Here is a 22,239-nt window from a genome sequence, read left to right on the forward strand (position 1 = left end):
AGGGCTCCAAACAGCCTTAGTTTGGATGGCAAAAAAATCCTCACAGCTTCCCCTACTGCAGCTTTGATGACAGATTGAACGGTAATGTTTTTTACCCCACTCTCTTCTTCCAAGACTTTTTCTTTGCAACTCACCCAACGTGGTCCTGGCAGGCTTTGTTTAATGAGTCTGTGTCTAATACATTACAGATGCTCAAAAAACATTTCTGGTAGGAATGAAATAATTAACGGGGTAGGAAACAAATCAAAATTTGAGCCAGACCCAGGTGAGGTGGGATTCATGGAGATTTCCTTAAGGCCAGTGAGGAAGCTAGCAACCAGGAAACTGGGCTGTGCCTGAGATTTCCTGTACACTTGATTCAGACACTTTGGAAATAAATACCGAGTGTTGCTGAGATGTTTAAAGTTGGTAGCAAGCTGACTAGCAGCAGAGAGGATGGTGAGTGAGAAGGCAGAGTTTGCAGGGCCCAGGGGAGCCGAGCTACTTGGGGTCAGCGCTAGACTCCCTGGGAGCAGAAGACGGCCGAGGGCGCCCTCCTCGTGCTGGGTCTCCGGTGGGGAAAGAAGTATGGGGGCAAAGCAGGGAAGTACACAGATGTCGGCTGTGCTAAGGTAAGGCAACACCCAGGCCCGGGCCATTCCCCCGCTTCGCAGTCTCCTTATGGTAGAAAGAGAATTGATAGACGATCCACTAAAATTCATTGGGCCAGTCACCAGGGGCTGAATGAGTGGGAGTCATTGGATATGAGGGACCAAATCAAAGATTTCAAAGCAAGTCAAGGATAACAAAAAGTGCTGACTGAAAGAAAAACATACAACCTAAAAGTTGCAAGTTGAGTTTTATTCTGGGATCTTCCTGAGGACTATAGCCTCTCAGATAGCTCTGAGGAGCTGCTCCCAGGAGGAGAGGAAGGAGCCAGGATATCTATGCATTTTTCGCTGGAGGGGAAGAAAACCCCAAACTTTTAATTGAGCATATCAAGAGAGTACTGCTGATCACAAAGAACAGACATCTCAAGTTAATGATATTAGTGCTTTTCTGTGTATGAGAAGAGCAAGAATCTTGGGGTCATTGAAATTTTTCCATAGAGATGCATCCTATCACAGGCCAGTATATCCAAAGAAGAGAACGCTTCCTGTTTTTTTCCACCCTGAATTCCCCTCAGGGTGCGGCGTCATCCTGAGCGACTGCAGCGACTGGCTGATGGCTTGATCCTTATAGAACTGGAATGGCGAGCGACATTCCTTTCTTTACAAAAGGCAAAAGGGGAAAGTTATTAGAATCATTAAATGCAGCTGTCACTTTCAAATAAAAATGTATGCAATATGAAGTATCAACACCTACTGGGAATTGAGCAGAGATAACCAGTTTAGTAAGTCAATGGGAGGATTTGTAAGAAAGGCTAGTATAAAGCATCAGAGATCAATCCAAATCATTATGACCGCGTCCTCTTACTTGAAATAATCAGAATAAATAAAGCTAAAAGAACAAGGGAACTCAGAAAGAAAAAACCCACAGATATGGAAAAACATGAACTATATTCTGTAGCTGCAAAGTAAGTATACTCTGGAAACATGTGAGTGTTAGCAAAATCCAACTAGCTGTTTAAGCTATGTTTTGGCTTTAAAATAAGTTTTCCTCCATTGAGGAAATAAATTGAGGGATGGGAAAGGGGGAGATGAGAGGAAGATTGGAATTCAGTAAAATCTATTGGAAGGAAAGGAAGAAGGTAAGAGGGAAAATCAGTGATCAGCTAGATCTCAGGGGCAAGATAAGAGGATGAAGAGAAGTTATCAAGTTTGAAGAAACTCAGAGAAGTAACAGGACAAGGGAAATCTTCACGTGTCCCTCTGCAACCCAGGCAGGATGAGGAAGCCAAGGCACAGAGAGGTTAAGTAACATCCAAAAACACAGAGCTAGTTAGTGGCAATTTCAAGGGCTGGTGAAATATCCGTAACAACTTTGTTGTGTATTGTTTTGATAACGATTTCAATCCAGTTGTTTATGACTTAAGTGGTTTCAATCCCCTTGTTTATGGCAAAGACCAAAAATAAAGGAGTTGATTTTAGGAGTAAAGTTGTTTTGCTATAAGAGTGAAGTAAGCTGTGTCAGGATGTCACCATCTCATCTGTTCTTGATAAGCACTCAGGCTCAGCTGCTAAGGGGCTGCCCTGGAGGCTTATCAATAAAAACAGATGAAGCAACTAAGAGGAGGGGACATTTAGGCTATAAATACCCAGAGTTTGTGAGGACTACATGAGAGTTTCCATCTTGGCAAAGCTACCCTTTGCTGATCTAGTCTCCAAAGACCTTGGTGCTTTAGCTCCTGCCTCGGTGAAGGTGACCCTTTTACTGGCAGTGGCCAGAGCCATGCAGCAGCCTGAGAAGAAGCTCACCTTGGCCACCAACACCCATGTGCCCTCGTTCTCTAGCAAATGCTCTAACAACATGGGACTTTTCACTTGAGTTTCACCACTGCTGGACACCAGCTTGTGGTCGGTTAAGCCAACTCTCCTGAAAACCAACCTCATTAAAAAAATGTACACCTCATATGAATGCAGACTTTACTTCTGGCCCCTCCCTTTACCTGGGAACAATAGTGTAATTAATCTATCATTTGTTAGGAGTATGTCATTTCTTTATTGGCTTATTGAGACGTTATCCTGTATGCTATAGGCTTGTGAAATTATTGTAATCCCTGCAGTGAACCCGTGCACAATTAACTATTGGCAAAGACCATTTCAGTCTGAGCATAATTTACTGCTCCCCAAAACAAAACATATGTCAACAGATGGATTCATCACAAGCTGATTCACAGCATATAAACAAGACCGGAGCCTAGCTCTCAACCTTGCAACAATTTTTCTTTACCCCAAATTCTTCTAGCCGGTACTAAGGGGTCTTAATGATGAACTTTCAAGAAAGAAAGTGAGAGAGAAGAAAAGCCTCCCATAAACAAGCACATGACCCTGCTGATAAGAAGCAAGTCAGGGTCTTTGAGCACTCTCCATTCTGTTTTCACAAATGCAGCAGAGAGCAGGAGTGAGGAAAAGGGAAAGGAAGTAGAAGAAATGTCAGGATTGCGGGCTTGTTCCAGGGTCCTGGGCCAGGAGCCTTCAGGAACATCACCTTCCTAAACCGAGCCAGGCTAGATGCTGCAATCTTCTCATTCACTGAAAGTGAACCGAACAAATGTGTGGAATTTAAAAAAAAAAAAAAAAAAAAAAGAGGAGAAAGACTCCAGGAGAAGAGAATGTCAGGGTCAGGTGAGAACTAGGTGATTCCCTGAAAAAGCAACCATGACTTAAAATGCATGTGACCTAAAACTGGAAAGCACATTTAAATAGCAAGAGCTTCTGGATGTCGTCGGCCACGTGCACCACACCTGAGTCATTAGGACAGCAGGCTTGGAATGGATGATGGAAAGCTGAGAGGATCAACCCCTGCTCCCACAGATTATACTGTTCACTGCGCATGCCCCAAGCCTCTTGGGAAGAATTGGTACCTCGTCATGGTTTTCACGGCCCAGGTCTCACCTGACAGGTCCTTTGCTCCTGGACCTTGGCTCAGAGGCTCAGAACCCTCCACAAGGGCTCCGGGAGAGACGTGCGATTCTTCCTTTAGATTTTGCACAGCGACAGAGCACTCCCACCAGTTAAGGGAATCTGGGCAGTCAGAGTGGCCCTGGCCTCCTGTTCCAACTGCCTCACCTACCCCCTCAGTCCACCTCTCCTCCTGTTCCTTCAGCTGTACCACCCTGAGCTGAAGCAGTCTTTTTTCTAGAACTGTCATCTCTGCCATGCAGTTCAGGGATCAAATAGAATTTAAGTTCATGAAGGAATGGCAGAGAAGACAGAGAAAATAAAGAATTTTTAAATTGTGCTTTGAGGTTGCATTGGCAATACACCATTCTGATTTTAAAAGTCACATGGGCAACAACTATAATAGAATAATCTGTAACGGGGGCGGGGAGGGGAGGAGGGAAGCAAATGCAAAACTATATATACAACTTGCCTATAACTGAATAAAAAGAAAAAAGCAGGGCATAATAGACACCTATGAAAGGCTGTGAAGGAAATGCTACCAAATTACCTCTTGTGTGATTCTACATGTATAATACGATTTTGGATATTTCTCATTTATTTTAATAATAATAATTTCATTGGGTGAGCATGATTCGCTTTTATTATAAGGGGTAAATTATTTTTTTATTTTTATTTTTTTTGCAGTATGTGGGCCTCTCACTGCCGTGGCCTCTCCCGTCGCGGAGCACAGGCTCCGGACGCGCGGGCTCAGCGGCCATGGCTCACGGGCCCAGCCGCTCCGTGGCACGCGGGATCCCCCCGGACCGGGGCACGAACCCGTGTCCCCTGCATCGGCAGGCGGACTCTCAACCACTGCGCCACCAGGGAAGCCCGGTAAATTATTTTTTAAAGAAAATATAAATGCTGCCATCCTTTTTACATGTTCTGACATGTATATTAACTCATTTAACAAATACATATTGAGTGTCAGACATTGTTCTTAGTAGAACATGAAATAGGCTTAGTTCCTGACATCATGGTGAAGACAGACATCAATAAATAAACAAGTAAATATAAATAAGCTGGATGAGGTTAACAGTGTGGAAAAAAAATCATCGAGGAAGGGTTACGGATAGTGCTGGTGTGGCAAAAGTCTGGAGGAAGTTAGTGGCTATGCTATTTTACACAGGGCTCTGAGAAGGTCTCCCTGAGGAAGGCTTTTAACAAACTGAGGGAGACAGCTATATGCTATCTGGAGAAGGAGTGTTCTTGGCTGCAGGAACATTAAGTGCAAAGGCCCTGAGGTGACATGGGAAAGGGCTTGGTTAATTTCCTTCACGCACTGTTGCGTGGTCTTCTCCCAACATAGTAGGAGTAAAATTAAGAGACACCGGAGAGAAATTTTCAAAACATAAATATATATACCAGACTTAATTTATTCAACAAATATTCATTGAGTGCCTGTAAGATACCAGGCACTGTTCTAGGTGTGAGGGACCAAGCAAAGTCCAAAACAAAGTTCCTGGCCGTAATGAAGCATAACCTTGTGGAGGAAGCAACTGACCAGTTAAAGAAGTAAAATATATATACACTTCATACACCACACAGTACAAGCGGTAAGAAGGAAAGCAAGGCAGAAAATAGAGACAGGGCTCTGTGTGTTGGGGGAAGAGCCACAGACCTAGATGGATTCCGAAAGGGACATAGGCAAGTCAAACAGATGAAGGGACACATAGCTAATTTTCCTCTTCTGGAATTGGTGCTTCAATATGGCTTTATAGTGATAAATAAAGATCATAATTTCAAAACAGCAACAACATTCTTCAAATCAATTTAAGACCATGTTCTGTGTTATTCCCTCATTTTTCACAGAGCAACTGGCATGGACTTGAGGAATGTCACTGCTTAAGTTTAGCTTAAGCAAAACAGAATTAAGGAATCAAGTCTGCTAGAATAACAGCTAACATCTATTGAACACTTTACGGTGCCAATCATTGTTCCAAGGGCTAGATATATGTATATTTAATTTATATAAACAAAACATATTTATCTGCACAGCAGTTCTGTGAAGTGGATACTATTATTCCCAATGTATGAACACAATGAGGGAACAAAATGAAAAGTTAAACTACTTGTTTCAGGCCACACAGCTAGTGAGTGGCTGAGCCTGGAACACAAATCCATGGTACCTGCCATCCAGGGACAAGCTTGAACCACTGTAACATACGTACTGCTTCCATGGCCAGAACAAAGGAAACCCATACATGATGGATCTCCCAGTAAAATAGGGATGACTTAGAATCACACGGTGTTAGGTCTTGAAATTAATTCAGAAATCTTGTCACACACCCTGATCTTAGAGACCCAGAAGGAATGACCCAGACCCAGATGTCAAGGGTTCAAATTCCCAAGCTGTCCTTTCTTCAGTATGACGTGTTTGTGTTAGCTGTTGTTTGTGGCTGTATATCTAGATCTATAAATCACACCTCTGCTTAAAGAGCATTAATAAACAAAATTCCCAGCAGGAGGGTGTGCCTGGCCTTTAGGACTTAGGAAGCCAGATTTCTATAGAATGCGTACTCATAAAGCTGCATACGCGTTACTGTTCTAATCTGGTGGACTGCTCTGATACCGTGGGTGGTGTCATTCCTCACAAAGGTCCTGTCGTCCATGCCATTTGTGGCAGGAATCATCCCCATCTGACACTTTTTCAAGTACAGATTTCCACTGGCTCATCACTAGCTCTTGCTGGTAACACATTCCTTGGTTTGGTAAATCTCCATTCCGCTTCTAGTCAAAACGGTAATGACAAAACCATTAATATTGATAGTGCTCTACAGTTTGGTTCAGTAGTAACAAGTCCTACTTGACAAAATAATAGTCATTCCTGAGGCTGGAAGCAGGGAAATACAACAATAAACGCTGCTCATCATTTCCCCCCCCCCCAACAAATATTTATCATGCACTTATGTGCAAAATTAAGAAGAAAGAGTAATCTCTCCCCTTACCCTCTCCCATCCTCATTGGAGAGGAGAACTGGGAAGGGAAAGGCATAGGACCCTAGGCCTCGATTTTGCAATCTAGTTTAGGAGGCAGATACCTTATCGAAGCAAGTAAACAAGGAAAAGAACAATGCTGAGAGTTCAGAAGGACAAATGATTGAAATCAGGGATTGAGAAATTTGTATCGGAGACTGTAGCATTTGGTATGAATGTTGGCGATTGGGAAATTAGAGTAGGGAAAGGACATTCTGAACCTGAAGCCCTGTTGCACCAGATGTTAATGTCAACCACTAAGAAAAGATAAGCAAGTAGCCTTTGGGGGGGAGGTGGTCCGCTGACGACGAGATGTTTTACCTGAAGGGATTCCACCGAAAGGATAAGAAGTCCTTATTCTTCCTTGAGGTCATAAGACAGGACTCCTTTATGTAATTGCTCCCATTTATAGAGAAAGGAAAAGTTCCGTTCTGGTTCTCCTGTCCACAGTAATGAAATGAGATTTCTTTTATCACTGCTGACTCCAGATCCACCCCTCCCCCACCCCAAAATCCTCGCTCATCGATCTTTCACTGAGCACCTAGTAATGCCTCCTAGGATGCTGAACAATGCTCAGAAAAAGATGAAAATTACACGAGTTCTCCCTGTCAGGATTTCAGAGACTCATGAAAGAGAGAGGCATACAAAGAAATAATGGCACCTAAGATAAGACTAGCGAGAATGCAGGTCTGAATAAAATCCAAGGAGATAGAGTGTAAAAGTTCAGGAACTGTGACTTTGGGGGAAGGAAGATCTTGAGAAGAGCCTGGGCTGAGACACCTCACAGGGCGTTTGCCAGTAAGGGGTGGAATAAATGTTGAAGAGTGATGGAGGGAACACTTGAACCAGATTAAAGGCCAAGTGAGTTTAAAACAAAGTGGTGAGTTTGGTGAGTAGAGAGCATACGTTTCAGGACTGGAGACTTGCTGGGAAGCCAGAGAGAGATGAAGGGCCCTGAGTGTCATGTTAGGGAGCCTGGGCTCCACCCTGTAACTCAGTGGGCAGATACCCCTCGCTTCATATCCACAGGGTGACTTGCTGAAAATAGGAATTTCTGCGCCCTACTTCAGAGTGTAGGACCTAGGCGTCTACATTTTTAACCGCCTCTCCAGGTGATTCTTAAATAAAGTGTGATAACGGTGGCCAGAGTAAGGGGACCTTTGAAAAATTTTAAGCATGGGAGAAAAGTAAACACATTGACGTTTAAAAAATACTACATATGTACATACTATATGTGTGTGTATGTGTGTGTTTCATATCTAACCTTTGTACTAGTTCAAAACTATTTTCCATGTGCGGGCATCTCATTTCCCCCATTAGGAGAGAAAGACCATGCTTACCTCAACGGGCATCATCAACTAATTACTCCTTCTCTGACCACAGCCAGCGGTGCTTCAGGGTCTTCAAACATAGGTGGCAGGAGTCCCCACGCAGGGGAAAGGCCACACCTAACACCTCCTTCCGAGATCCCTACTGGTCCCAGCATCTTCAGCACCTCATCCAATGTTCCAGTGTTGAAGGGCTGCTACCTTGTCTGCCATAAGTCTGATATATCTAATTATGGCACTACCCCTCCTTAATGGCTTTCCATTGTCCACAGGAATAAGGCCAAGTGCCAAGGTAAAGCATAAAAAAACCGTCTCAATCCAGTCCCTACCTACTTTTCCTAAATTATTTCTTACCGATATCACCCGTGCACTTGAGGGACCAACCACATGGAACCACTTATCATTCCCAGGTATGTGACATACATTTCCATCTCTGTACCTTTGCACATGCTGTGTTTTCTGTGAAATACCAACTGTCCTGACTCCACATTAGTGTCTGCCTGGGAAACTCCTACTCATGCTTCAAGATCCAGCGTAGATGTCACCTCCTCTGTGAAGCCTTCCTTGATTCCCTCTGAGAGAAATACTTTAATTACTCCACCTCTTTCAATTATTATCTGGCTGTTTTGATTCTGGTAAAGAAGAGTTGTAACAGCTCCTTTCTCTATCACCTATCCTGTCTTTTGCAGCCCTTCATATATTTAGCATATTTCATTAATACTAAATTACAAAAATAACAACCACATAAATGACAAATTAATAGAATTTTTTTCCCTACTGATTGAGCGATTTCCAATGGGATTTGGTGTTCTTGTTCGCCCTTTGTTTTAATATTTGGAGAATAGAAGCTCTAGTCAACAAGTTTTAAATTTTCTTTCTTCCTTTCATTCTTTTTTTCTTTACTACTGTTTATGCTCTTGAGCTCTTGTTTGCAGAAAAATCGTTATATTTCTTTCCAAAGAATACTGGGACAAAGTACCACAAACTGGGTGGCTTAGAACAACAGAAGTTTATTCTCTCTCAGTTCTGGAAGCCTAGAAGTCCAGAATAAGTGTCCGTGGGGCTGTGCTCTCTGTGACGGTTCTAGAGGGAGAATCCTTCCTTGCTTCTTCCTGCTTCTGGGGGCTCCAGGTACTCCTTGGCTTCTGGCAGCATCACTCCGGTCTTTGCCTCGTCTTCATATGGTCTTCTCCCTTCGAGATCCTTACCTTAATTACATCTACAATGGCCCTTTTATCAAATAAGTCCACGTTCCAGATTCCAGAGATTAGGACGTAGGCATATCTTTTGGGGCGCTACCATTCAGCCCGCTACAATGATCTTCTTGCTTATAAACTATGTGTCGATAGTGTTTTCATTATGTCACAAATGCTAATAAAATGTTTTTGACATTTTGGCATAACTTAGGAAGTGCCTAGGACACAATCTCACCAAGTGTCGTTCTTATAGATGACAGAAGGTGATATAGCAGGAAAATTGGATAATTGATCATCATTCAGATTTGCTTTGGATGTTAACATAACTTAAACTCTTGACATAGGAAACCACTAAAAGAGCAGCTGACTTCAACTATCTTTAAAAATGCTTGGCTGCAACCAGCTAGTCTCCTTCCCCTGATAGATTACCTTGTCCTCTTTGGTGAATTTGAACAGTGTAATAGTCGGGAATCAAGCTCTCCTGGAATTAAACTGAGATTTACCCTGTTTTAATTACCAAAGCAGAGAACAAAGAAATGTTACTACTCAAGAAATCCTATTAATTCTAAATAAAATTACACACAAGCACACACCAAAGAGTCTAACACTGAATAACTTACATCTAAAAACTTTGTTTGCAGTTTAAATCAGGGTTTCTCAACCTTGGCGTTATTGGCATTTGGGGCTAGGTAATTCTTTGCTGTGGGGCTCCTGTGACTAGAGGGGGTAGCCTTCCTGGCCTCTATCAGCTGGATGCCAGCAGCCCCTCCCTAAATTGTGATGACCAAAAATGTTTCCAGACATTGACAGATGTCCCTGTGGGACAAAACTGCCCCTGAATGAGAACCACTAGTTTAAATGGGAAAACTCTTATTTTAAAAATTGAAAAGTAAAAATTTCTGTGTTGATTTGTGTAGAAGGGAAAGTGATCCTGATAGATGTGATATTACACATTTGCTCCTAAACACATAGAAAAGTTTTTGTGAGGAGCTAAAATAGAAAGCAATTATATGTTTCAAACTTATTGTTACTTATGCTTTCTGAATTTATTGCCCCATATTAAAAAATGGAGATTATAATACCCTTTGGAACACTATGAGATCAAGTAAAATAACAAAATATAATACAAAATAAAATAACACATACAAAATATAATACAAAATACAAAATATAATACAAAGTAAAATAACAGAATATCAGAGGGCTAAGCACATAGCAGGTGCACAAAAAAGTTAATTTTTTTCTTTCCTCATGGACCTATGGAGGCCTTTCTGTTGTTTTCTTTGGTTGTCTTACTATGTTTTTTTCTTGTGTGTTTCAGCATAACTTTGGTTCCAGAGGATTATATTAAGACTTTGTAAACTGATGTTCTTGTCTAAAGCAAACCAGAATCTAGATTTGGCTGTTTGTGGAACTTCCTTGCTTTTCATTTTAAGGGAGAGAGAGAAGGGGGGGGGAAGGGGCGAGAGCACACTAGAAAAAAGGAAAGAATATCTCTCTCCTGCAGCCACCCTGACAGATATTGTTTTAGAGAAGTTAGAAAAGAAGTTAGAGGAACCACATTCAGAAAAGACTGTAAAAGACTCAGAGTATAAGCAATGCTAAACTTACCCCATAGGTTGCGTTTTCCAAAAAGATCTTGTGATCCACTCCATTGGTGGAGGGACCTCTCTACATGCAATGTTATTGAGTGTAGATTTCCCACTGGGACACTACTGGCCCTCACTGGTAACCCATTCCTGGGTACAGTAAGTTTTCATAGCTCTCCCACCTAAAATATTAATAACTAAACATTAACGATAAAAGGGCCCCAATGTATGAGGAAAGGGGTTCCAGTTTGGTTCAGTAACAAGATCGTGCTATAATGGAGCTTTTATATCTTTAGATCAAGTCAGTCTTCAAACCCCAGATTTACATATTTAACTAACGGATTTTCTACAAGGGCCTCAAATGAAATAAGTTCAAAACAGGGCTCCTCTTCTCTCCCCAGAACCTGTTCCCCTCTTGTGTCACCCGTCTCAGTGATGTCACTAACCTCTCCTACTCCCTACTCATCTCTGCTGACCTCTGCTCTGGCCCCAAACTTGTCAAATGTGACCTTCTCCCTTTCTCCCTTATCCCACAGATCTAGTAAACTAAATCCTGTCGATTCAGTTTCTTGAGTAGCTTTTAAATCTGTGCCTTCCTTCCATTCCCCTTTGAATGCCATCATGTTTTATTGGCAACAGCCTCCTAGCTGGTTTCCCTGACTTCAGCCCTGCCCCCTCCAATTTGTGAACACAGTATATAGATTTTTCTTCTGAAGAGCAAACCTTTTTGCCTCCTTGTCCCACTCAAAACCTTTCACTGGTTCCCTCATTGCTTTCTGGATAAAGTCCAAACTTTTAATACAAAGGCTTTGGCTACTTCCCAAAGTTCGTTTCTTGGCACTAGCCAGCCCTCTAGCACTGTGGTCTCCGCACCACCACCCATAAACACTCAGTGTAAACCGTGGTCTCACGAAGTGCTTTCAGTTTCCCCGAAACGCCACACGCACCTTGCTCCTGCCCCTCCCGCCCCTAACCCCTAACCTTCTTTCAGCTTATTTTATCCTGCTCCGTCAGTTTCGGTTTAGACATCTTTCCTCCAGGGAAGATGTCCTTGGTCTGCCAAGAGAGGGTCACGTGTCATCCTCTGGGGTTCAGTTTCATGTTGACTTACACTCACAAGGCAGTAAGCTGCTTCTTGTTCCACAGTTTCATCCGCAGCTCCTAGTCCATAGTGTGCTGTTAATGATAGTTGTTAAATAATTGAAATACCTGGCAAATGATAATTGATTTCAGTTGTCTTGACTGTGATCCTTATATTTATCTCAGTATCTCATATTACATACTTATTTATTGATTGAATAAAGAGGTGTGCTTTTTCTGTCACACATAGATCTTTCAATCTGTACCCAGGCCCACTGCCGTTATTATCTATATTCAATACAGAGAACTTTCTCCTAAGCCCAGGCCCAAGTTTTTTTATTAGTTTGTTTATCTGTTACGTTGTTTTAAAAAATTGCCAAAAGTGTAGTTTGCATTTTAAATGTTCTTTTAAAATATTTAAACAATATTTTTAAGACATCAATGATGTAGTCTGATTTTTTCATATATTTCCTTTATAAAAAAATTACAGTAAAAAAAGTACATAACGTAAAATTTACCATCTTATCCTTTTTAATTACAAGATAGATAACATGTACTTATCTAGCGTGTATTTTTATTATATCACTGAAACTAAAGCAAAATACCCTGTTCATTGAGTTAAAATGGCCTGCTCTTTGTATGTACACTTCAGTACAATTAGTAAAAAAAAAAAAAAGTCTAGAATTCACTCTGTCTTTCATATTCTAATGACACACTGCACGTGAAGATGTATACATCTTCTCCTCTGTTTTTTTCATATCAGGGTGCCACGCCCATGGTCTAAAACAAGACCTCTGATCAAGCTTGTATCATTCTCAGATTAACATTTCATCTCCATGATCTCAACGGTGAAGAGTTTGTTAACTTAAAACAATAAAACAGCCAGTTATTTTTACCAGCAAAGTGGGTTTATTCAGGAGCAGCAAAAAAATTGCAACTTGGGGACATGCAACCGTGGTGAACCCCGTGCAAGTCCAGTAAAACAAAAGAGAAGAAATTATTTTATAGAGGGGGAATTTGGGAGCTACAAAAACACAAAGTTCATTGGAGGAAACTGGGAGTTCAAAGTATAGTAGCTTTTCGTTAGCTGGGTTTCGAGAGTCTTTCTTTCATTGGCTGAGCTGTTGCCAGGCAAGAAGAAAATCTGTCTTCCCCCTATTGACAGCAGTAGTGTCACATCCTGCCGGAAATGTGAGGTACACCTCTTTCCGTTGGAATCTGTATTGACGTCAAACGGTACGTGCCTGAGAGCTCTCTCTTCTAGCCTCCTGACTTCATCTTAATGAGGTTTCCCTTTATTAGTTTTCACAAGGTCAGTAGGTTCTTCTTACTTTTTAATGGCCTAAAAGGGGTCTACAATAGCCTCTGTTAAGACATCATGAACTTCAGCATGAATTTTAATGTGTACAGGTGTTCTGGCCACATCTACAAGTGTTTCCCTGTCCATCTCTTCGCTACCCTAGACTTGTTCCAAAAACTGTAGTGCCTTTTCCTCTGCAGCTGTCAATCCTCCTGTTATTCTTCTGGGATGAAGACCCTAATAATAAACACACAAACACAAAACCATCCCAGCACTGGAATTCTTCACTTAGATGCAACTGTAGTTCATGGTTAAGTAAAATATTTTTTTGAAGGGATATTCTGGATCATTCACACCCTTTAATACAGTTAAGTTAATATAATGTGCTGACTTTCTGAATACATTTAAGAGGCTAAATAGTCCGTTAAATGCATAGGAAAAGAACAGACTGCTTTAGCACAGTGTCAAAGCGAAAGAAACCATAAAGCCATCTTAACCATTTTTAAGCATAGAGTTAAGTAGTGTTAAGTATAATCACATTGTTGTGCTACGGATCCCTAGACCTTTTTCATCCTGCAACACTGAAACTGTATATCCACTAAACATTCATCTCTCTCCTCTCCCCAGCCCTTGGCAACCACCTACTTTCTTCTTCTATGAGTTTGACTACTTTACATACTTCATATAAGTGAAATCATACAGCATTTGTCCTTTTGTGAATGGCTTATTTCACTTAGCATAATATCCTCAAGGTTCATTCATACTGTACCAAGTGACTGGATTTTCGTCTTTTTTAAGGTGGCATAATATTCCGTTGTATGTTTATACCACATTTTCTTTATCCCTTCATCTGTCAATAGACCTTTGGGTTGCTTCTGTGTCTTGGTTATTGTGAATAGCGCAGCAATGAACATGGGTGTGCAAATATCTCTCTGAGATCCAACTTTGGTTTCTTTTAGATAGTGAAGGAGTTCAGAATATGCTGGTTTTCAGCTTCATATGTGTATTTGTTGAGCTTACTCTTTTTGCTTAACATTTTGTTTGTGAGATACAACCATACTGTTTCATGTAGCTTCATCAGATCATTCAATTTTGTTGCTATATGCTATATGATATTCTATAATTTTACCGAAATTTATTTTTCTATTCTGGTATTACAGGTATATGATCTTTTTCTGGTTTGGGGCTATTACAAACAGTTCAGCTAAGTACCTTCTTGTTCAGTTATCTTAGTGAATATGTACTAGAGTTTCTCTAAGATAGATACCCTAAAGTAGAATTGCTAGGCCATCGGTATGCATATATTCAACTGTACTAAATAATTAAAATTTATTTTTCAAAAATATTGTACCAATTTAAAGCCTTATAAGCATATAAGAGTTTTGCAGGATTCCACATCCTCACCAGTATTCGGTGTGACCCCATGTTAAATTTTTTCTGACCTCATGGGTGTGTGATAGTAACTTATTCTGCATTGTCCATTTTGCCTAGGAATCTCACAGGTCAAGAGAGGCCATCAGTCGCTTCCATCTTTTGAGGTGCCTGTGATATTTTAAAAAAATAAGAAATGCCAAAGCACAAAAATATTGTCCTATTGTGCTCTTTATAAGATAACTACAATTTCAAAGCAATAATCCTTTTTTAATTTGTAAATTAATTGTAATTCACATTACAAGCAGTGTGATCCTCCAGGAATGGAATGCAAGTTTTAAGTCTTACAGTGAACATCTTCCATCTCATTAATGTATACCTATAACTGTATGTACAACTCTCATTTAGAGATAACATCAAAAAGTCCTGTTGAAGGAACTTTTCAAATAGAAGTCCCGAGCTGAATGTTCATACTGACTTCATCTGTCTACCCCCTGACTCCCCCTCCCTCTCGCCACCCCGCCCCCGTCTCCACTCCCAGCTCTTGCACTTGAGAAAATCGTCCGAAATGTCTGCTGGACCTATTGGTTCCACCCTAATTTTGTTAATGAAATACTTGAAAATGAACATTGAGGGAAAAACTTCAAAAATAATTCACAAAATAATAGTCTGCTGGATATGTCAAGAGAAGATCAAGGGATCTTTCCTCCTGCTTTGCTTTGTGAGGGTTCTTTACTCAACAAGCATTGATTAAGTACTGTCACATTCAAGGAAGTGTGCTAAGCACTCTGAAGGAAATAAAGAAGAGTAAAACCAGGTGCCTGCATTCCCTGAAGCTCACGTGCTAGTTGGGGAACTAGGCATGAAAACAACCAGTAATCAGAAGGCAGTATGATCAGTGCAATAGAAGCAGGAAGAACAAAGGGATTAATAGAGATGACCTTTGACTTAGAACTTGAAATATGAGGAGTTTACCTGTTGGTCAAGAAGTAGGTTTCCCAGAAGATGAGTAGCGTAGATAAGTGGTCACTGCATTGGGAAAGTGCTTGGTAGTCTGGGAGAACACATACCGGTGCAGTGTGGACCGTCTGAAGGTTTGCTTTGGAGACAGAGGTAAGAGCAAGTAGTAAAATGTAACACTGGGGCCAGATCCTGAATGCATTGAGTGTCACGACAAACACAAACTGTTAATAATAAATTATCAACAGTTTAACACCAAGCAGTGATATGATCTCATTTGCACTGCCACAGAGATCATTCTTGTGGCAGTGCAAAGGATGGCTTGGGAAAGGAGGAGGAGGAGCAGACTGTCTCGTCTAGACAATAAAACGAGGAAAACGTTCACGGAGGAACACCAGGATGCGTCGGGGTGGGGGGTGCGAAATGGCACGGGCAGACAACGTTATGGGCTGTGTCCCTGTAAGACCCAGATCTTTTCTATTACCACCTGCTGCTTTCCTGAGTCACTTGCCCTGTAAATCACTGCCCTGGAACCACCACCCAAATGGGTCTCAGTGCAGTCATCTGTTTCTGGGGGCAATCAGTGGATCCTTGGGACAACCGTGGGCTATGCCGGTTCCACAGAATGGGAGGACTATATTGCTAAAAGGCATCCTAGAATCTAATCCAGTACTTAGCTGAGGAAACTTAGGTCCAGAGAAGTTAAGTAACTCACCCAAGTCCATAACAGCTAATCACTGGCTGAGTCAGGACTCAAACCTGTCCCAGGATCCTGGGGTTCCAAGTTTGTCACACAACAAAACAAAGACAGAACCAAAACTCCAAGTCCCTGTTTCCTCCTTGTGTTGTTTTTCTCTGATGAGTCACACTGAAAGTTATTAGCAGCGATGTGTATAAGATCCCTTGTGGACACTGTTGGGTAAGGTGCTAGTACATTTAGTTTTCTCACAATGGCGAAGGCACAGCACCAAGCTCTGAAACACACAAGCTAAATACAGTTGTTGCCTGTGGGCGTCTGCTCACCTGGGCAGTTCTGTCAGGGCTCCCCTTTATTCTTTTCTGCGTAACATGAGAGGAGGTCCAAGAATTTGTAGACAAGCCTTAGTGAATGCACAGCACCAATCGTGGTGGGGAAAACAAGGTCATTAAGTAGCAGTGGAAGAGGAACAGTAGATTATGTGGTTTTCAGGGCAGCTGACTTGAAGAAAGGAGATTCAGTAGAGGATAGGTGCACTTTCTGATTTAATACTTGAAATGAGATAGATGTAGCCTGTCTGATGCAGAATTAGGTAGGTAGCCAGTGTGGGGTGTGAGATGAAATAGCCCTGACCAAAACCACATAGTTATCATATTTCCCAAGTTGCCAAAATTTGCCACCATCATAAACAGTTTTTTGAGTGATAAACCATTATCTCTAGAAACTCTGACCTTCCCCTTCTATCCCTATTAAAATGATTGGATGTACTAATTAATTCATTAATATTAATTGCTGTAATGCCTAGTAATATGTGGATGCTGTGTGTCGAAGGTAAATGACCATAAATGCAAAGGTTGGTGTAAGAACTTTTATCATATACTTTATCTCTTTTGATCCCCAAATCAGCCCTTGTACCTAGGTAACATTTTCCTCATTTTAGGATGAGAAAACTGAGGCTCAGAGAGGTTAAGGGGATAGCCCCAAGTCACACAGCCAGGAAATGGCAGAACTGTGATTTTACTCCATGTCTTCTGATCTCAAATACCATATTCTTTCCATTACATCTGTTTGGTATATCAGCAGAAATCTCTAAGACAAATGGGGCTCACATCTCAAAAAAGAGACTAATGCAAGACATAACAGAGTATGGGGTAAATAGCAAATCCAGATTTAAAATACTTTTTGAAAAAAACTCTTATATCAACAGCTGACTAAATGTTACTGAGTGCGCACTGTGCCTATGGATTAAGCACTGTAGCTAGGAAATACAAACCCATGGCTCCATTTTTTTAATATATTAGTTTCAAGTGTACAACATAGTGATTCAGTATTTTATACATTGTGATATGATCATCACTATGAGTCTAGTTACCATCTATCACCATACAAAGTTATTAAAATATTATTGACTATTCCTTATGCTGTATATTACCTCCCTGTGACTTACTTATTTTGTAACTGGGAGTTTGTTCCTCTTAATCGCCTTCACCTATTTCACTCATGCCCCTCATGGCCCTCCCCTCTGGCAACTATCACTTTGTTCTCTGTATCTATGAGTCTTTTTTCTGTTTTGTTACATTTGTTAATTTGTTTTGTTTTTTTAGATTCCACATGTAAGTGAAATCATATTTCTCTGTCTGACTTATTTCACTTAGCATAATATCCCCTAGGTCCATCCACATTTTCACAAAAGGCAAGATTTTTTTCATGGCTGAGTAATAATATATATATCACATCTTCTTTATCCATTAATCTAGCAGTGGAAACCTCGGCTTCTTCCATATCTTGGCTACTGTGAATAATGCTGCAGTGAACACTGGGGTACATATACCTTTCTGAACTAGTGTTTTTGTTCTTTCCTGATAAATACCCAAAAGTAGAATTGCTGGATCATATGGCAATTCTATTTTTAATTTTTTGAGGAACCTCCACACTGTTTTCCATAGTGGCTGCACTGTTTACATTCCCACTAACAAGTGTTCCCTTTTCTCTACATCCTCACCAACACTTGTTATTTCTTGTCTTTTTGATGATGGCCATTCTTTTTTTTTTTTTTTTTTTTTTTTTTTTTTGCGGTACGTGGGCCTCTCCCGCTGCGGAGCGCAGGCTCAGCGGCCATGGCTCACGGGCCCAGCCGCGCCGCGGCACGCGGGGTCCTCCCAGACCGGGGCACGAACCCGTGTCCCCTGCATCGGCAGGCGGACTCTCAACCACTGCGCCACCAGGGAAGCCCAGATGATAGCCATTCTGACAGATGTGAAGTGACGTTGGGGTTTGATTTGCATTTCCCTGAGGATTAGTGACGTTGAGCATGTTTTTATGTGCCTGTTGACTGTGGCTCCCGATACACCATATGCATCCATTGTTTCATAGGTCTCTCCTAGGAAACACTGGCAGGGTTTTTAAAAAATTATATTTAAATGAATTCAACAGGTATGTTTCCTCGAATACTCAAAAACCCCACCCATCCTCTGAAGGTAGTTCTGTCTGAAAAAAAAACTGAAGAATTTCCTAATGAAGCAGAGGCTTGAAGCCAAATCTTCTATTCTGTTGGTTTTCATACTAATTAGATAAACTTCAACTAAAAATAAAAGAAGAAAGAAACTGTTCTTTAAAGTGTAAACTTTGAGTCTGCACGCATTCTTTAGAAGAAAATGAAGTAATGCCCTGACAACAACACACATCCGACTTCATTGTCTGAAGGAAGCACAGAATCACCAGGACATCGTGTCAAAGTGCAGATGCTGATTCTACGGGATTAGGATGGAGCCCGAGGTGCTGCATTTTAACAAACTCTACATTTTGAGTAGCAAAACCCTAGACAACACATGAAATGCTCAGGTTTATATATATTGACAAATGCTGGCTCCCCTCAATGACCAATAAAACAAATTGTTAATGAGGCAAAGTTGAGTTGCTTGCTCACCACCATAAAGGTGCAGCAGCTCAAAGCCGGAGGGCAGGGTTGAGATATTTATGACGTTTGGGGGTTTGGTTTAAGATGAGTCTCTCAGTGCGAAGACTAGAATTAGGATTTGGTAAAGATTATGATATAATGACAAAGATTGGTGGACAGCAAGTGTTTGGAAGAGTCTTGGGGAGTAAACAGCTGTTTGATGTCACCTACTGGAAAGTTGAAGAGTCTGATTCTGCGACTTCTATCTTCCTGGGCGAGAGTTTCCTAGCGTAGCAAAGGCTTGGTGAAGACAGTAATAGATAGTACACAGTACATAGCACATAGTAAATAATACAAATAGTAAAGCCTTACTAGTAGTAAGCTGTGCGAGTGTAAATGGTTTCGGTTTCTAACAGAGGTGCACTTGGTGTATGATGATAACACTGTATCCAAGGTTTCCTGCAGGGAGCCAGGCTGGGAGTAAAAGAAGCCAGGAGGGGTTCAATGAGCGAGAAGGGCTTTTGCGGCAGAGAGCGCCACCTGCTGGCTCATGTGAGTTTATGAAAACAATCTAGGAGTGCAGTGGTTGGTTTTAATAGAATGACTAGGCCGCCACCTACTGATTTATTTTTAAACTTTTCAAATGTTTTACAGAAAGTTTACTTTCAGGTAAGACATGTATATCAAGCACCAACTATATAAAAGATGCTAGAAATAGAAAAATAGGTAACACAATATGGGGAAGGCAGTCATGAAGACAGGTGAGCACACAGAAGAGATCCCGGTGAGGTTAAGAAGAGTGCAGTGTGCAGCCCAGAGGACAGTCGGCAGTCTGATAGGGGTGACCAGAGTAGGGGGAAGTTAAGAAAGCTTTATGGAGGCAAGGAACCCCAAGGCATCTCTTGAATGAAAATTGACAAGCAAGTATGAGGAGAGGCTAGGAGTCCTAAGCAGAAGGATAGGTGAGGTGCAGACACTGCCTGCCAAGTGATTAGTATGGCTGAACTGAGAAGTGTAGAGACAGGACCAAGAGAGAAAGCCGGGGAGGGAGGCTGGGCCAGATCCTGGAAGGCTTCACATGCCACACTTTGGAGGTTGTCCTGCCAGAAATGCCTGAAGAACCCCTGACGGGTATTAAGCAGGGAAAATGCAGGATAAGACCACTGTTTACAAATACAACACAGGCAGGAGTGCCTTTTCTTTAGAAGAAAGTGAAATTGTAATTCAGTGCATCAATTTGGAATTTTGATTTTTGTTTCAAGTCACATAAACCTATTCTATTCACTTAAATGAAAAGGGAGAATTTATTGGAAGGTTATCACAAGTTCACCAAATTATCAAGAGGCTGGAAGAGCCGGCTTGGAAACCACAGGAGCAGAGGCAGTTTGGAGGCGGCACAGTAGTTGTCTCGGAGTTGGACCAGTTTGACCAAGAAGATTTGGCGGCAGTAGGACATCGCTGTCACTGCTGACCTGAATTAGCCCCCTTCACCCCAGTGGAAACACAGGATGGTCAGCCCTCCACCATCTGCCCACACCTTGGTTGCTAGGTCACTGTGAGGGATAAGTGGCCTCTTAGACTGCAACAACAGAGTATTAATTAGGGGATCTGTTTGGCTGAAATAACAAAGACCAAATCTAACGATGACTTAAACAAGGCTGACGTTTCTTTCTCCTTCATGTAAAGGTCCATGTTGGTTTCTCTGTGAAGCCAGCACCGGCCCAACCGCCCTCTGTGTTTTTACTTTGTAGTCCTTCACACATAGCTTCCGTTTCGTGCTCCGAGATAGCTGCTCCAGCTGCCCCCATCACTTTCCCATTCCAACTGCAGGAGGAAGGGGGAAAAAATGAGATGACATGCTTTCTCTTTTCAGAGCACAACACAGACGTTGTGTATCTCACTTCTACTTATAAGCCATTGCCAGAACTTGGTGACATCGCCACATCCAGTTGCAGGAAAAGCTGACAAATGTCATCAGGATTCTGTTTGGCCACATGGTCAGTAATTCCCAAAATAGGAAGAAAGGAGCTAGATTGTGGAAAGGTCAAAATGTAAAAGTCAAATGTCCGGTAGGTACAGACAGGTAGATTAGGTGGAAGGACATATGTTAATCATCTGTGTAAGATATAAGTAGAACCAGGAACAAGGAAATGTAACTGAGGGTGAGAGCAAACGTTTTAACGTATGAAGGATTAGATTCTTTAGGATTTGGAAACTGACTGGATGTAGGGAGTGAAGAATGGGAGGAGCAACAGGTGCATCTCAATTTTCTAACTAACTCCGAGGATGGTGTGGATCTTTGAGCCGTCACTCAAATAATGACTATAACAGGAAGTGTATATATTACATTAGGGTCTGTGTGACATCCCAGCAGAGATGCCAGTAGTTGATCAGGTTGATGGTTCTTGACCCAAGAGAGATGAATGTGATAATTATCAGCATATTGGTAGTAGTTGAAGCTGTGGAAGAGAATTACATCACCAGGGGAAATCATGAGGCTTGAGACTGAAAGATGGCTAGGGACTTCCCTAGTGGTCTAGTGGTTAAGAATCCACCTTTCAATGCAGGGGACACGGGTTCAATCCCTGGTTGGGGAACTAAGATCCCACGTGCCACAGGGCAACTAAACCCACGCGCCGCAACTAGAGAAGCTGTGTGCTGCAGCTACAGAGCCCGCGCACTCTGGAGCCCATACACCACAACTAGAGAGAAGCCCGCGTGCCACAACGAAGAGCCTGCACGCTGCAACGAGAGATCCCGCATGCCCCAACTAAAACCCGACGCAGCCAAAAATAAATAAATAATTAATTAATTTAAAAATATTTTTTAAATAAAAGATGGCTAAAGATAAAGCCTTAAATTAACCTATGAGTGCAGATCCAAAATTAACCAAACTTATTAACCAACCCCAGAGCTACAAGGAAAGCTATCAAATCACAGTGCCCATGACAACAGCTAGATGAGGCACCTTCCAGTACACCCCTGCCTCCTAACCCATCTTTTGTAAGCTAAAACATTTAACAATCACTCACTGGATAGAAATCCAAAACATTCTCTAAATGATGCCTGGCATGAGTGCATGAGCAGAGTAGATTATCATGGACATAAAGCAATTCAAGGGGTCACTGGGGAGCCTGCTTCAGGCCATTTTGTTTCCACTGAAGTGACAAACCGTTATTAACTAGCAACTTCTTTGTGTTAAGTATTTCCTTCTTTGGGGGGGCCCAACTTTTTAAATTGAAGTATAGTTGATTTACAATGTG

General features: G+C 41.6%; 1 long non-coding RNA gene across 6 annotated transcripts; it reads right to left on the reverse strand.

Annotated features, from left to right (window-relative positions):
• Positions 1-832: 832 nt before the first annotated feature.
• On the reverse strand, positions 833-11,717 carry LOC114486469 (uncharacterized). 6 transcript variants are annotated; one of them, XR_003680258.1, is made up of 5 exons: positions 11,654-11,717; positions 10,695-10,854; positions 9,513-9,587; positions 8,327-9,080; positions 833-1,248 (listed from the first exon to the last, which is right to left on the reverse strand). It is a non-coding gene; the product is annotated as an uncharacterized lncRNA (long non-coding RNA). The 6 variants fall into 6 exon arrangements; XR_003680255.1 differs by lacking the exon at positions 11,654-11,717 and having other exon boundaries at positions 10,695-11,596; XR_003680257.2 differs by lacking the exons at positions 10,695-10,854; positions 11,654-11,717 and adding an exon at positions 6,881-6,999 and having other exon boundaries at positions 9,513-10,177.
• Between the last annotated feature and the right edge of the window lie 10,522 nt (positions 11,718-22,239).

Source organism: Physeter macrocephalus, chromosome 6 (genome assembly GCF_002837175.3).
Source record: "Physeter macrocephalus isolate SW-GA chromosome 6, ASM283717v5, whole genome shotgun sequence".
Lineage (NCBI taxonomy): Eukaryota > Metazoa > Chordata > Mammalia > Artiodactyla > Physeteridae > Physeter > Physeter macrocephalus.